General features: G+C 39.9%; 1 long non-coding RNA gene across 1 annotated transcript in view; it reads right to left on the reverse strand.

The window, feature by feature from the left end:
- Positions 1-5635: 5635 nt before the first annotated feature.
- Positions 5636-13475, reverse strand: part of LOC309368046 — a 65165-nt gene continuing 57325 nt past the window's right edge. Inside the window, exon 4 of the long non-coding RNA XR_014167512.1 lies at positions 5636-7070. This is a non-coding gene — a long non-coding RNA (uncharacterized lncRNA). The remainder of the gene's footprint in view (positions 7071-13475) is intronic.

A 13475-nucleotide genomic window follows, 5' to 3' on the forward strand; every position in this document is an offset into this window, starting at 1 on the left:
TGAAGCCAATCGGAAGCCACTCCTTGGTTTTTGAACTGTTTCCGGAGTCAAACGGACTCCTGGAATGGATTAAGTCCGAGAACCAAGGTACCACTGTACCAGTAATCTGCCCATGCGGAGTCACTGAGTTGGAAGGAACCTCAAAGTCATTTAACCCAACCCTTGGCAATGCAGGAAACTGTAAAGTTGGTGCATCCAGGCAGGGGGCCCTTCAGTGAAAATGCGTGAGGACTTAATTATCTCATGAATGTTAATTGTGCCAAAGAGCAGCATGATTGTACCAATATAAAGATGACTTGACTTTAAAAACACAACCAAAATACAATGGCTATTTTAAGAAAAGGAAAGGAAAGGGGAAAAGGGAAAAGAAAGGAAATGAAAGCTAGACGTTAAGTAAAGTGTTCGATTTCTTAAAACAGGGTTGTAATTGCTAGTCCTCCCCTGGGGTGGGGATTAGATAAGCTTATTAGTGAGAAGTTTACTTAAAGTACTTGGTCCTTTTTTCTAGCTATGCTCAGCCACAGTAAGAACCATTTCACTTTGATCTTTGACTATAGGTTGTAGATAAAGCTGCTTATGGTTCAATAAGAATTTTACAGCTGCAGAGTTAGATCACAGGGTTTCCACTGGCTAGTCATTTTGGTAAAGCTAGTGATGCTATAGGCAATTTAAATCATTTTAGTGTCATTTGCCTTTTGACCTAGCTGTGCTCAGTATTCACGCCCTTACAAAATGAAACTGGCTTCTTAGCATCAGACAACTATTGGCAAGTAGAGTCACTATGTCTATGTAAACAAGCCATAATTCAGAGGACACTTGGCAAAATCACAACGACTGTGATCCACTAGACAATTGAGCTGGTGTTCTTGCATTTAAACTAATGGGACTAAAAATCAGCTATAAGCTATGTGCACAGGGTCACATTTGTGAGTGTGGATCATACTGTAAATAGAGTTGTCTTCCTATATGATTCAAGAAGAAAACCAAACCAAAAGAAGGACTCAAACACAGATTGCTTAAGAGAATTTCAGGCAACAGAGAAGGTGCACTTAAGGGAACAGCAGCTCATATTTCCTGGTCTCAGCACAGACGATACCCTTTACAGCTGCTGATGCTGCATTGGTAACAGTTATAGCTGAGCAGGCTGGACTATGGAAACGTAGGAGGAAAATGTGCATATGGTTAGTTTTCCTATTTAAAGGAACTTTTTTTTTAAGCTATAGCAATCTCTGCTATATGAAGCAAATGATCCATTAAGTCCAGTGCATGATTAAATGTGGAATCCATAAATGAAGAACAGCAAAAACAGACAAACAAAATTTGTTATTCCATGTGGGAACACATAGTTGTCATATGCAGAGTGATTGACTGAAAAGTAGCAACATTACCTTGACAGACCTTAATTCTAGAACAGTATTTTCAATTGATGACTGGAGCTAACAGCCAAACTCCTTTTTGCCTTGACTGAGAAGAGCCTGGCATTTGCAAGTGTTACTAAGCAACAGAAAGAACAAAGGATACATGATTCTACATAAAACTTTCTATTTAGTGAAGATAAAATACTTGTTCTAATTGTATTACTCATGCATGTGCTTCTCTTTCCCCAAGTGAGAGAAATTGCATTCACTGTGCCTTTATATGTAAACTCACAAGCTAAAACTGGTAAATCAAGATGCGCTGCCTAGATTTTGATAAAATAGGCTATGAAACATAGTGATTTTTTTTTAAAAAAACCAATGCTTAGTCATCCTATAGGACGCGGGTGGCGCAGTGGTCTAAACCACTGAGCCTAGGGCTTGCCAACTGGAAGGTCGGCAGTTTGAATCCTCAAGACGGGGTGAGCTCCCGTTGTTCGGTCCCTGCTCCTGCCCACCTAGCAGTTCAAAAGCACAAATTGCAAGTAGATAAATAGGTACCGCTCTGGCGGGAAGGTAAATGGAGTTTCCGTGTGCTGCTCTGGTTTCACAAGAAGCAGCTTAGTCATGCTGGCCACATGACCCGGAAGCTGTCTGCGGACGAATGCCGGATCCCTCGGGCTAGAGTGAGATGAGCGCACAACCCCAGTGTTGTCTGCAGCTGTACCTAATGCTCAGGGGTACCTTTACCTTAAGTCATCCTTTAGTCTTAAAGTACTCTAATTCAATGGAGCATGATATCAGACACCTAACCAGGGTGCTTAAAAAAGAGATTATAAATTGACCCTTTTAACATTTTATTTTCAGTCATATATTTTAATTTGAAAATGTAAATAAAAAACCCCAATTCAATCATAATAAGCATTTCTTTAAAAATAATCTGATTTTAAAAGAAACCCATATTTGATATAAATGAAAATCTTTATTTCTGTATTAAAACTGAATCATGACCATGCAACTATTGGCAAATGGTTTTATAAGCAGCAATATGCATGAACCTTTTGCCCACTTACTGTGCCCTTCTCTACCCTTTGTGGCATGCATCAATGAAATACAGAAATCTGTCTGAGGAAAGCTGGTGGAAAGTATTGTTCAAGATTTTTTAAAAAGGCCAAGTCTTCCTGAAGCAGAACCAGCAAATGCAAGCCCGGCTTCACTAACCCACTAAAATTATTTACAAGTATCAGCAAGCGTATACAGTGGTACCTCAGGTTAAGAACTTAATTCGTTCTGGAGATCCATTCTTAACCTGAAACTGTTCTTAACCTAAGGTACCACTTTAGCTAATGGGGCCTCCCGCTGTCGCTGCCATACGATTTCTGTTCTCATCCTGAGGTAAAGTTCTTAACCCAAAGTACTATTTCTGGGTTAGCGGAGTCTGTAACCTGAAGCGTCTGTAACCAGAAGTACCACTGTAGATACAAGATGATCTGGTTGGCATTGTATACTTGAACTTTAAAAGTGTGCATGCACACGAAAGCTCATACCAATAACAAACTTAGCTGGTCTCTAAGGTGCTACTGGAAGGATTTTTTTTATTTTTTATTTTGTTTCGACTACGGCAGACCAACATGGCTACCTACCTGTAACTACCTCACCAGAGTCATGAGTAAACTAAGCAGTCATGAGACAAGAAGAGAGGTCCTCTTGTGGATCAGGAACTGGTTATGTAATAGAAAGCAGAGAATGGGAGTAAAGGGACAGTTCTCCTAATGGACAGATGTAGAAAGTGAAGACACCCAAGGATCAGCATTGGTGCGCCGTGTTTTTTAACTTGTTTATAAATGATCTGGAGCTAGGGGTGAGCAGTGACGAGGCCAAGTTTGCTCAGGGTCATTAAAACAAAGAGATTGTGAAGAGCTCCAAAAGGACCTCTCCAAACTGAGTGAATGGGCAGTAAAATGCCAGATGATACACTTTCTTCACATATATTCTCATGGGGTCTGAACTGGTGATAACTGACCAGGAACAAGACCTTGATGTCATAGTGGATAGCTGAAATAATATGCCGACCCAATGTGTGGGAGCTGTGAGAAAGGCAAATGATCCCTGTGCTAGGGATAATTTGGAAAGGAGTTGAAAATAAAACTGCCAATATCACATTGCCATTACACTAAGCTACAGTGTGACAGCATTTGGAATACTTTTTTAGAGTTTTGGTAGCCTCACTTCAAAAGGGATATTGTAGAGTTGGAAAGGTTTCAGAAAAGGGCAAAGGGAATAATTAAGGAGCAATTCCTCTGTGAGGAAAGGTTGCAGCATTTGGAACTTTTGGGGTTCAGAGAAAAGGTGAGTAAAAGGTGACGTGATAGAAGTGTATAAATTTGTGCATAACACTAGAACTCATTGACGTCCAATGAAGCTGAACATCAGAGGATTCAGGATGAGCAAAATAAAGGACTTCTTCATGCAATGCATAATTAAACTATGGAATTGGCTCCACAGTGATTGCCACCAACTTGGGTGGCTTTAAAAGAATTAGTCTTTGGATCCATGAATTCATCTATCAATGGCTATGCTCTGCCTTTACAGTTGGAGGCAGCATGCTTCTGAATACCAGTTGCTGAAAACTACAGGAGAGAGAGAGAGAGTGCTCTTGTGCTTTGGTCATGTGTGCAGGTTGCTTGTAAGCATTTGGTTGCCTACTATGAGAACAGGATACTGGACTAGATGGGCCATTGGCCTGCACTGTATTCAATAGTGACAAGCCAGTTGCCCTAGAAACACCACCAGCAGGCATGGCAGTGTGTTGTGTATAATAAATTAAGTGGTGACTTCCCATCACCCAGGAATCTCTTTGCCACTGGCTGACAAAACCTATCACCTGAAGAACAATTAGCAGTAGCAACTCTTATAGCATTCTTCTTGACAAACGCAAGCAGCATGATTTAAGGACAATTCAGGAACCTGAACCGCATGCCAACAATGGATATTTCAACACCATTTGTGCAACTGAAATGTGGTGGGGAAGTGAAACTGCTGAGGGAGGTGACTCATTGCTAACAGTAGCACTGACATGAGTTTATGTAGTGTTCATCACTATGAATGGGGCAAAGTAGGGTTGCTGGACAGTAGCTGCTCCCAAGGGCCCCTGATCACCAACCCTCTCTAATTCTCAGCTGTTAGTCTAATTGTCTTTGCTCTATGGCAAACCATACGGCAAACGATAGAACCAAAACAGGGTTCTAGATCTGCTAAATACACCAATCTACAGAACATTGGTAGGAGGATTGCAGCTAGGGAAGCTTCTGTTGGAAAGTAGATACTACAGAAAGAACTGTAGTAGCCTTTCTTCACTGCTTTTGGGCACTTTGCAACAGTGAAGGGTGGTTGCAGGAATGTTACACATGGCCACAGTATAATGCAAAATTTAGGGATGGAGAGATTTGTTCAGTTCATATGTTAATCAATACACAGACTGAAACACAACCCTCCTTCAAACCCTGTGCTTCTCTGAATTTTGCAATGCAGTTTTCCAATGACAACAAAATGCACAAATAATAACTACCTAAATATGTTTACACCTAGGTTCTATCAATATGGTCTGCTGAGATGGCATGCTGTATGGCTTCCACCCAGGTAACTACTGCAACATTTTGTGCTTGGCCAATTGAGAATGTTTTGCTGTCATGTTGCATATTCATTATTCTTTTATTAACAGGCTGCTATGAATATGAGGCATATGAAGTTATGTGATGGTAAGTCATTTCTGTGGCATGTTAGATGCCACTCTGCAATCTCTCTGAGATTACCCAAGTTTCACCACCCCTACCATGATCATCTGGGTGATTATATGGCATAACTGCACAGCATCATCAAACTATTGTGTCTATCATCAGCCTAACAACAATTCATGTTTCTGTGACTGTTTGCCCTCCACACTTCTTGAGATCCCCACTTGGAACACATTTTCCATGGCAGTGTGGCTCACAGAATCAAGCTATTGCTTGTCATATAATTGTGGATTTTTAGCTTTCTGATGGGCAAGAAGCAAAATGTCAAAACAGAAATCCACTACACACAATGATATACTGTTAGAATATAGGTCTTGGGAACACAGTGGAGCACAAGAGTTTTATATTGATTCTGAAATTTGATTCCAAGAGCAGACCTACACATTCATAAGAATCATGAGATCTAGCCCTAGACAGACTGCACCACTTCAGAATGCAGGTGGGGGAAACGACTTTACTGAGTATTTCTCCATGCCAAAGACTCCCTTTCTTAAGAAATGTAGCCTTGCATTCTAACTTTGCCTCCTTGCTGATTAGTTCTGATGCAGAAAAGCATTGAGTTATGAAGCTGTTCCACTTGCACTCTAAAGCAATAAAAGAAATCATGGAAGACTGTGCTGTAACAGTGTCCTACATGTGTAGAGTTAAAGGGCATTTTGATATGTTCTCAGTATAAAAAAAACTGATCTCACTGGACTAAGTATGTTAAATGCCCCTTTATAGTTTGCTCTTCTTTTTATCCAGAAAATGTAACAACACTAACTCAAAAAAATTATCTTTTAAAATACACTACATAGCTTGAAACGTTCAATTTATTCTTCAAAAGAGAAAGTTACTAAGATTAAAAGAACACCAATGAACGAAAGAAAGGCTTTAAACCATTTCACAGGAGAAGTAATCGCAACATGACATTTTTCATATACAACTCAACTTTATTTCACAATTAAAAATAGGCAGAAGGATGCAAAATACAATGGATGTCAGGTACAAATTTGCTTTGCAATTTCCAAGCAGCCTGAAACCCAGCAGACAATGTAGCTGTTGATTAACAAACACAGAATTCTACATTGTATGCCAGGTTCAGGCCCCAAGACTGGCTGCTCCTCTTTGATATGTTACTAAATCAATACTAAAATTGATGGTGCCCACCCAAATAGCATATGGAGGGGATCAGTGAACTACTACTAAAAATAGTGGAGATCACTATGCTCACAATCCAGTCTACTGTGGCTTCCCATTCAATGCCCCTCGGCTTTCCATTGAACAGAGCCCTGCTGGGAACCCCCAGACGCTGCTGTGCACAGGTTCAAATGTCACATTTTAGCAAGTGTGCCCAATATAAGTGTGAGCCAGATTACATTATTACATGTCTCAAACAAAGATACATTTTGCTTCTGAGCTGAATAAAAAGAACACAGTTGCAAAGTCTTATCGAAGTTCATTTGGGGAAACATATTGTTACAAAGAATTCCTGCTTGACTGTATGATATTTAAACAACAGACTGCGATTATTGTTAGAGACAGCAGCTGGTTGCTGTGCATTTTGCCTAGAATTAGCTACTGTTTATTGTAAATCGTGATCGTTTCTATAATAAAATTATAGGCCTCTACATGAAAGGCCTCCTTAAATCCAATCAGAAACATAAAAGCCTTTCACTGGAAAGTGGGATCATTTTATTGAAAACCATTTCTAGACATAGCTCTGGACATTACTGAATAATTTTATTTTGTATCATGGAAAAGTAACAGCAGTTCAAGGTATCCAAATAGTCATCAGTGAAGAGATGCCACAAGATGTCTTCAGAGACCCAGTAGCCAGATGTAGCTGCTGATTGAGAAAACAGAATCTACACTGACTACTGAGCGACTGAGGAGCAACTAAAATTTCTGGACCAACAGCACCTCCACCATTACGCCAAACCTGTGGAAAAAGAATAAGAAGTAATTATCTAGATTTTGTATATTGGTAAAAGAAACAAAAGCTAAACACAAACCTCAAACCCACCACTCCACACGTTTTTAAAGAATTACACATTCCCTCACACTCAGGCATTGCAATAAGGCTTGCTAAGTTAGGTAACTTTGATTAGATCCTTTAGGAAGCACATTTGGATGTCTTAACATCTCCTCCATATAAGGAAATCCATAACACGTCATAGTAAAAAATAATTCTTATACCAAATTATCATGTTTCAGTGATGTATAGAAAGGAAATGTCATCAGAAACCCACCAGCCAGATATATATATATAACTGTTACCTGTTTTGCAAAATACAAATCCTAGTACTTGTTCTTACAATCAACATGGCACCATATTAGACCAAAATCTCAATATAATATAAACAAGGCAAAGGAAAGGGAAGGGGTGAAAGAGGGCAACTACTTTAAGATTAATCTACATTTCTTTTTAAACAAACCACTCATTGAATATACTACATAGTAATCAATTGTGTACACATCACCTGAAGTAATTTCCAAGCACTTGCTAAGGCAGATCGTACTCAGTTTTTAAAAGATATTCAATAAAGTTATGCAATTTAGCACTTGCAATTACTTGTGTTGTAGAAAGCTTTCAAAATCAGTAATAATTTTAAGAGATTTGAAATATTATCTACATCCTATAATCTAACCTACAATTATTCACCCAAGGGGATTCCCTACACAAACTAACAAATTCTAATCTTCCAGATTTCTTTCATATCATTTGCCGCTCCCACATTTTCAGATTCAGAAATATAAAATTGAATGTGGCAGTATTTGTTTTTATAATGGATGTTGCTACTGTTCTAACTTTTAGCAACTGATGAACCAGCTAAGTTAAAAACAAGACAACTAAAGAGTGGGTACTCATTCTCTGTTTCATTCATTGGTTTAAGTTGGGGAGTTTTGCAAGTGCTTAAGTTTGACTGGATTGTGCCCATAAGGTGTTTGTTCTGAAACCCTTAATGTCTAATCTCTGCGTAAGAAGAACCTACCAACATCTAGTCCAGCAGCTTGTCCTCACAATGGCTTTACAATGCTTTGGGTCTACATTATAATTTGCACTAGTCAGATTTGAGGAGTTACTTTGTGAAGCTAGTCAGATTCACTAAGTAGTTACTTATAGCCATAGGATAATTCATATTGTTGAACCAATAAGAGCATCCAATGGAATAAAAAACAGGTCAGCAAATAAAATTATTTTAAGAGACACTCCACACACACACACACAGACACACACACACACACACGTACTCATTTTCCTGTATATTAGTCTCAATTGTAATAAATGAACATGACTGTGTGCCTGGTCAGGCCTAACAGAGCAAGGGTTTAAGATTCACTACATCATGATACACAAAATCCTCAAACCTGGCTAAATAGTTGAGATTCAAGCAAATATTTCCTGCTGCTATTCTAACAAGAGCTGGAAAAAAACAAAGTCGGAAAAGATGTGCATAGCTTAAATGAGGGGAGGGGAATCAAATCCAGAGCACCCTTAATAGGCTCCTTTTTAAGCTAATAAGATGTCTCATTAACAAACAGAGAAGGAGACTGCACCCAAGAGAAGGTCAAATAAATATTAAGCAAAATACAACATCATTATTGTGCAACAACACAAAGGCAGCTGACTCAAGGGCTTGTGAGTCACATCCCAACACACTCAGGCCTGTTCTAGCCTGAATCAAAGCACAAGTTTGCCTGGTGTGATTTAATGTTCTTAAAACTGATCAATCAAATGTACATTAGACTGATGCACACATCAGGTGTTTTTTTTTTAATAAATCTGGGGTGGTGGTGGAAACAATTAAAATGTATGAATTATGTACACACACATAAAGAAAAACAGGGAGAACACAGTTTCCTGCTTGAACTGCCTTAAGTAAATACAGCAAACAGACACACTTAAACTTTGGAATTAAAAAGTTCATTTGGAAGGGCAATCTGCTGCAATTAATTGTAATTATGATGGCTCCAAAAACTACTTTACAGTACTGGCTTCTTGAATGAATAAAACTGTTGCACCCGAAGTGTCTGCCAACCCACCAGATTCCTACCACTTCTCACTGCCAGCTCTCTATGCAACCCTATTGCATGAACAAAGCTCCCCCCCCCCAACACTGAAGTGGACAAGCCACTGCTTGTATATGAGCTGTACTTATATACTTTGGACCTCTAGCAAAGCTTGCAATCACTATGAATGGCAAACACCTTAGAAGTCTTACAGAACTTCACATACATTACAACAACCCTGTGAAGCAGGTCACTTACTGCCCACATATTATATAGACTGGGACCAGAGGCAAAAATAACAGTGAGCCCAAGGGCAGTTAGTGAGTTTGTGGCTGGGGTAACATTTGAAATGGGAACCTCTCAGCTCACATCTGGAGCTAAATGTGGTATTGGAGCAAATGATAATTAAGTCACCTGTTTCTTTAAAAAAGTAAGTTGAACAGCATCCAGGGGGAACTACAGTGCTGGGTGAATGGGGCACATTAATTCCCCACCGTTTCCCAAGCTGCTATTTTTCCCAAGGGCACCTGTATGTTTTGCCACATAAGGGTTTTCCAAATAAAATCTCCCCTAGGAAGATATGATTAGCACCCCCATTACCCTCTAGTCCAAACTAGATATGACCCTGGTTATTACTGCACTCCCAGCATTATATCTAGCTGTTCCCTTAGCCACTACGTTACACGAGCTTTCATTACATAGGTCAGCTAAGCAAGAGTACAGTATACGGTTGCCACCTGCCAGATTTCAAACAAGCTGCCACCCAGATTTTATTTGTAATTCAGCCTCAAGTGTGTGAAGCAAAGGGTAAATATTAGGTTTTGCAAACATTAAAAAGGTATATATACAAATAAACTGTGGCTTTTTTCTCTTCCCTGAAAGAGAGCTGGATTCACAATGTACCAGAGATATGCTAAAGGCAAGAAATGTATCAAATCTCTGTGAGATTCTGCCCACCTCTCTATTCTTTGTTTATTTGTCATCTTGGCTTCAGTAATGATTTTATTGTTGTAAGGAAGAAGGTAATGTTGACGGGGGAGCTTATAAATGGAAGGCTGCAACATCCACAGTGGCCAGTAAACCCTGGGGTCCTGCTGCCGACTGGGGACATGGAGGTTTCTCCCTTCCCACGCCAGGTATTGCAGCTACGTGCTTACCCTGCAACCGAGGGAGGGGGACATGAACCCACCCACTCTTTGCTTTCATTGTGCACAGCCAGGCACATGTGCAAACTCCACACCTTGTTCCTCTACATGCACTTGGCAAGAGTAAGGGTATGTTACTTAGATGAAGAAGCACACATGAAGCATTAACTCCTTTTATACTTGCATTATGCAATATTTAGGAAATTTTGTTTCTTAGTTCAGGAATTCAGCTAAACAGATTACTGTGTGGAAAATGCACAAGACAACACTCATCTAGACCAGTAGGAGGGTGCAGATTGCATGAATCATAGATGTAGCTTCCCCCCCCCTTCCTTCCAAAACAAGACGACATTTTTGTACAACTTTGTGTTATCACAGATGTGAGCTACCAGTTGAAACCTGGGTGCCTAATTAAAGCACATTCTTGCAAACTTGATTTGCTACTGTTACATACTGAACTAAGAGCCTGCATACCTTAAGAAAGGATCTATGATTTTTGTAATGATTCCAGCTCTTGAATAGCTGAAACCCTGTGACTGTATTGGTCATACACACTCCTAACAGCTGATGGTCACTTGACTCACACTAATTAATAAAGTGCTCCATAAAATAAGTTTCAGATTGAACTAAATGTAGCCAGGGAAATTCCTGTCCAAGGCACTTTTAATCACTCTGCCAGATAATACTAGTATGAGCAGGCCTGAAGAGGTGGGTGGCTGGCACAACGCTCTAGAGCGAGTTCCCAAAGGCAAAACCACTGGCATGCCCATAAAGACAGACTCAAACTAGTTTTAATTGCTGATAAACGTAATTAAGTAGCTACCTTTATCCTTGGTTATCAATAGGAGGTTCCCTGGAGGTTTGTAAACGATACTTGCAAGCAAGCTTGACAAAATATTTCAGATTCCTTAGGCACCAACATAATTTTTTTAGGAATTAACTTTACAGAGAACTCAACATGGCATCAAATTCCTGGGCATCAGGTATCTGGGCTTCTTCCAGCTCCACTACAGATCACAAATACGTCAAGACCGTGCAGCATGCTACTTTTTTCTGTTGATGAAAACTCATTTTGTCTGGCAGTAGTGGGCAAACAGCAGCAGCCTTAACCAATATGACCTATTACATCAGTTGAACACTGGAAATACAATATATAATATATAGATGTGGTGCAACATGCTGTGGCTCACCACTTCCCACCCCCAATATATCCAATATCCTGAAAATCCATGGGCCACAGTCTAGGGAAAGACAAAACTTTCTGTCTCAGTGTATTTCCATTTCCTAGTAATATATGTGTGACATTGCTGCTTTAATGCTAGATATCAGCACTACATTTATAAGGCTCTCTAAGAGCCAGGTATGTTGCTGTGAGAGCTGCAGAAAAGATGAAGGCGGCAAATTTGGATACTTATTTTTCCAACGCATCCTTGCAGCTCATTGGGTATGGGTGGCTGAAAATATATAAAGCATGTACCAGAAGCAGCTGCTTGCCTAGTTTGGAAAGTATGCATTAGACCAATTTCATAAAAATCACCCTACATCTTATGAGTCCATTCCATAGACAAGATTTTCAAGACTTCAGTACCACAGCCTATCAGGTAAGATATAATTTCATAATATTTATATACTGCTTGATTGTAGAACAAAAACAGCACAAAGCTGTTTACAAAAAAATGGCTTACATCCCATGTCTCTCCATAGTTCTTCTTCACATTGTATTTCCACTGAAAATGCAAGAAACAGAAGGTGCTCATATGCCCTGTTCCTCCATTCTCCTCCAGGCTGTAATGTATGCAGCCAACCTTAATCAGAATGGACATTTGTGTGAACTGTCCCCACTATAGGTGCCAACTTCTAGGGACCAAGGTCCCTTCACCACCACCACCCCCAAGTTGAGGGGCATTGCCATTCCAATGGTATGCATGTGCTGTGTCTTGTGCTTATGCAGGATGGGGCTATCCAAGTTGGTACCCCTGCTCCCCACATCTGGGACACAGGTATCTTCTCTTGGAGTAGGTGTGCAACTTTCTGTGTTATATGGTAAAGAAGCAGAGAGAGAGAGAGAGAGAGAGAGAGAGAGAGAGAGAGAGAGAAGCAAGTCATTCATCATTTTACTACTGCTCCTCCACCCAGAGTACATTGCTAAAATGCAAAGATAAGCCAAGTAAGGGCATTATATGCTTGATCCTCTGAAACTATGGGTTCATTTAAAACTCTGTGAGCTGAATAGATAGGAATGTCACTGAGGAACTTAATCTAGCATTCTGCCAAAAAAAGAAAAAGAAAATCTTGCTTTTTAAACTGGTGAAAGCTTCTTGATAGACAAGAGAAAGGTGCTGACTCCAGAAAAGATTACAACAGTAAATAAAACATAGTAAATAAAACAGGAGTGATGACATAAAGGTGTGGTCCAGTGTGAGAACATGGTTGAGCAGCAGTAACTCCAAATCGCAAGTGCCAATGACTTTATGAGCCCCAGGCAAACCTTTAACATCTCTGCCAAACTTACCAACCAGGGCAACGTTTCCTTCACAGGATCTTAGAGTCACATCAAGATTCCTCGTGGGAGAGGAGCTAACATTCCCACAGATTTATCCAATACTTGCAATTGATGGGTAGCTTAAAAAGGTTAAGCAACCAACCACAATCCTCCTAGAAGCCACCTCAGAGTCAGGATCATTCCAAGATGCACCCAGTTTAATAACATTAGCAAGCACAGTAATTTATCATTACAACAGATCAGGGAGTACTTTGAAAATTCCTAAAGCATCTTGTGAGTACAGTCCACTTCTCACTTCTAAAAACTTGAGAAATTTCCTTGCGATGCTCCTTAGCTTTCAGTTTACTGTAAGCTAAATTTCCCCCCTTGCAGAATTTAGCAGACATGGTATCATCAAAAACTCCACTTCCCTACCCTCCTCTTAAACCTCACCTGCCTTTTTCCCTTTAGCATTCTGCTTCCTGGGTTCAGAATAATAGTAATATAATAATTTATTACTTATACCCCACTCACCTGACTGGGTTGCCCCAGCCGCTCTGGGCAGTTTCCAACATAACACAGCAAAACATCATACATTAAAAAAACTTCCTGATACAGGACAGCCTTCAGATGTCTTTGGCAAGTTGTGTAATAGTTTATTTCTTAATAACCCCAATACATAAAGGCAGTAAGCGACAGGTTCCAA

This window comes from Podarcis melisellensis, assembly GCF_964234715.1.
Source record: "Podarcis melisellensis genome assembly, chromosome: 4".
Classification (NCBI taxonomy): domain Eukaryota; kingdom Metazoa; phylum Chordata; class Lepidosauria; order Squamata; family Lacertidae; genus Podarcis; species Podarcis melisellensis.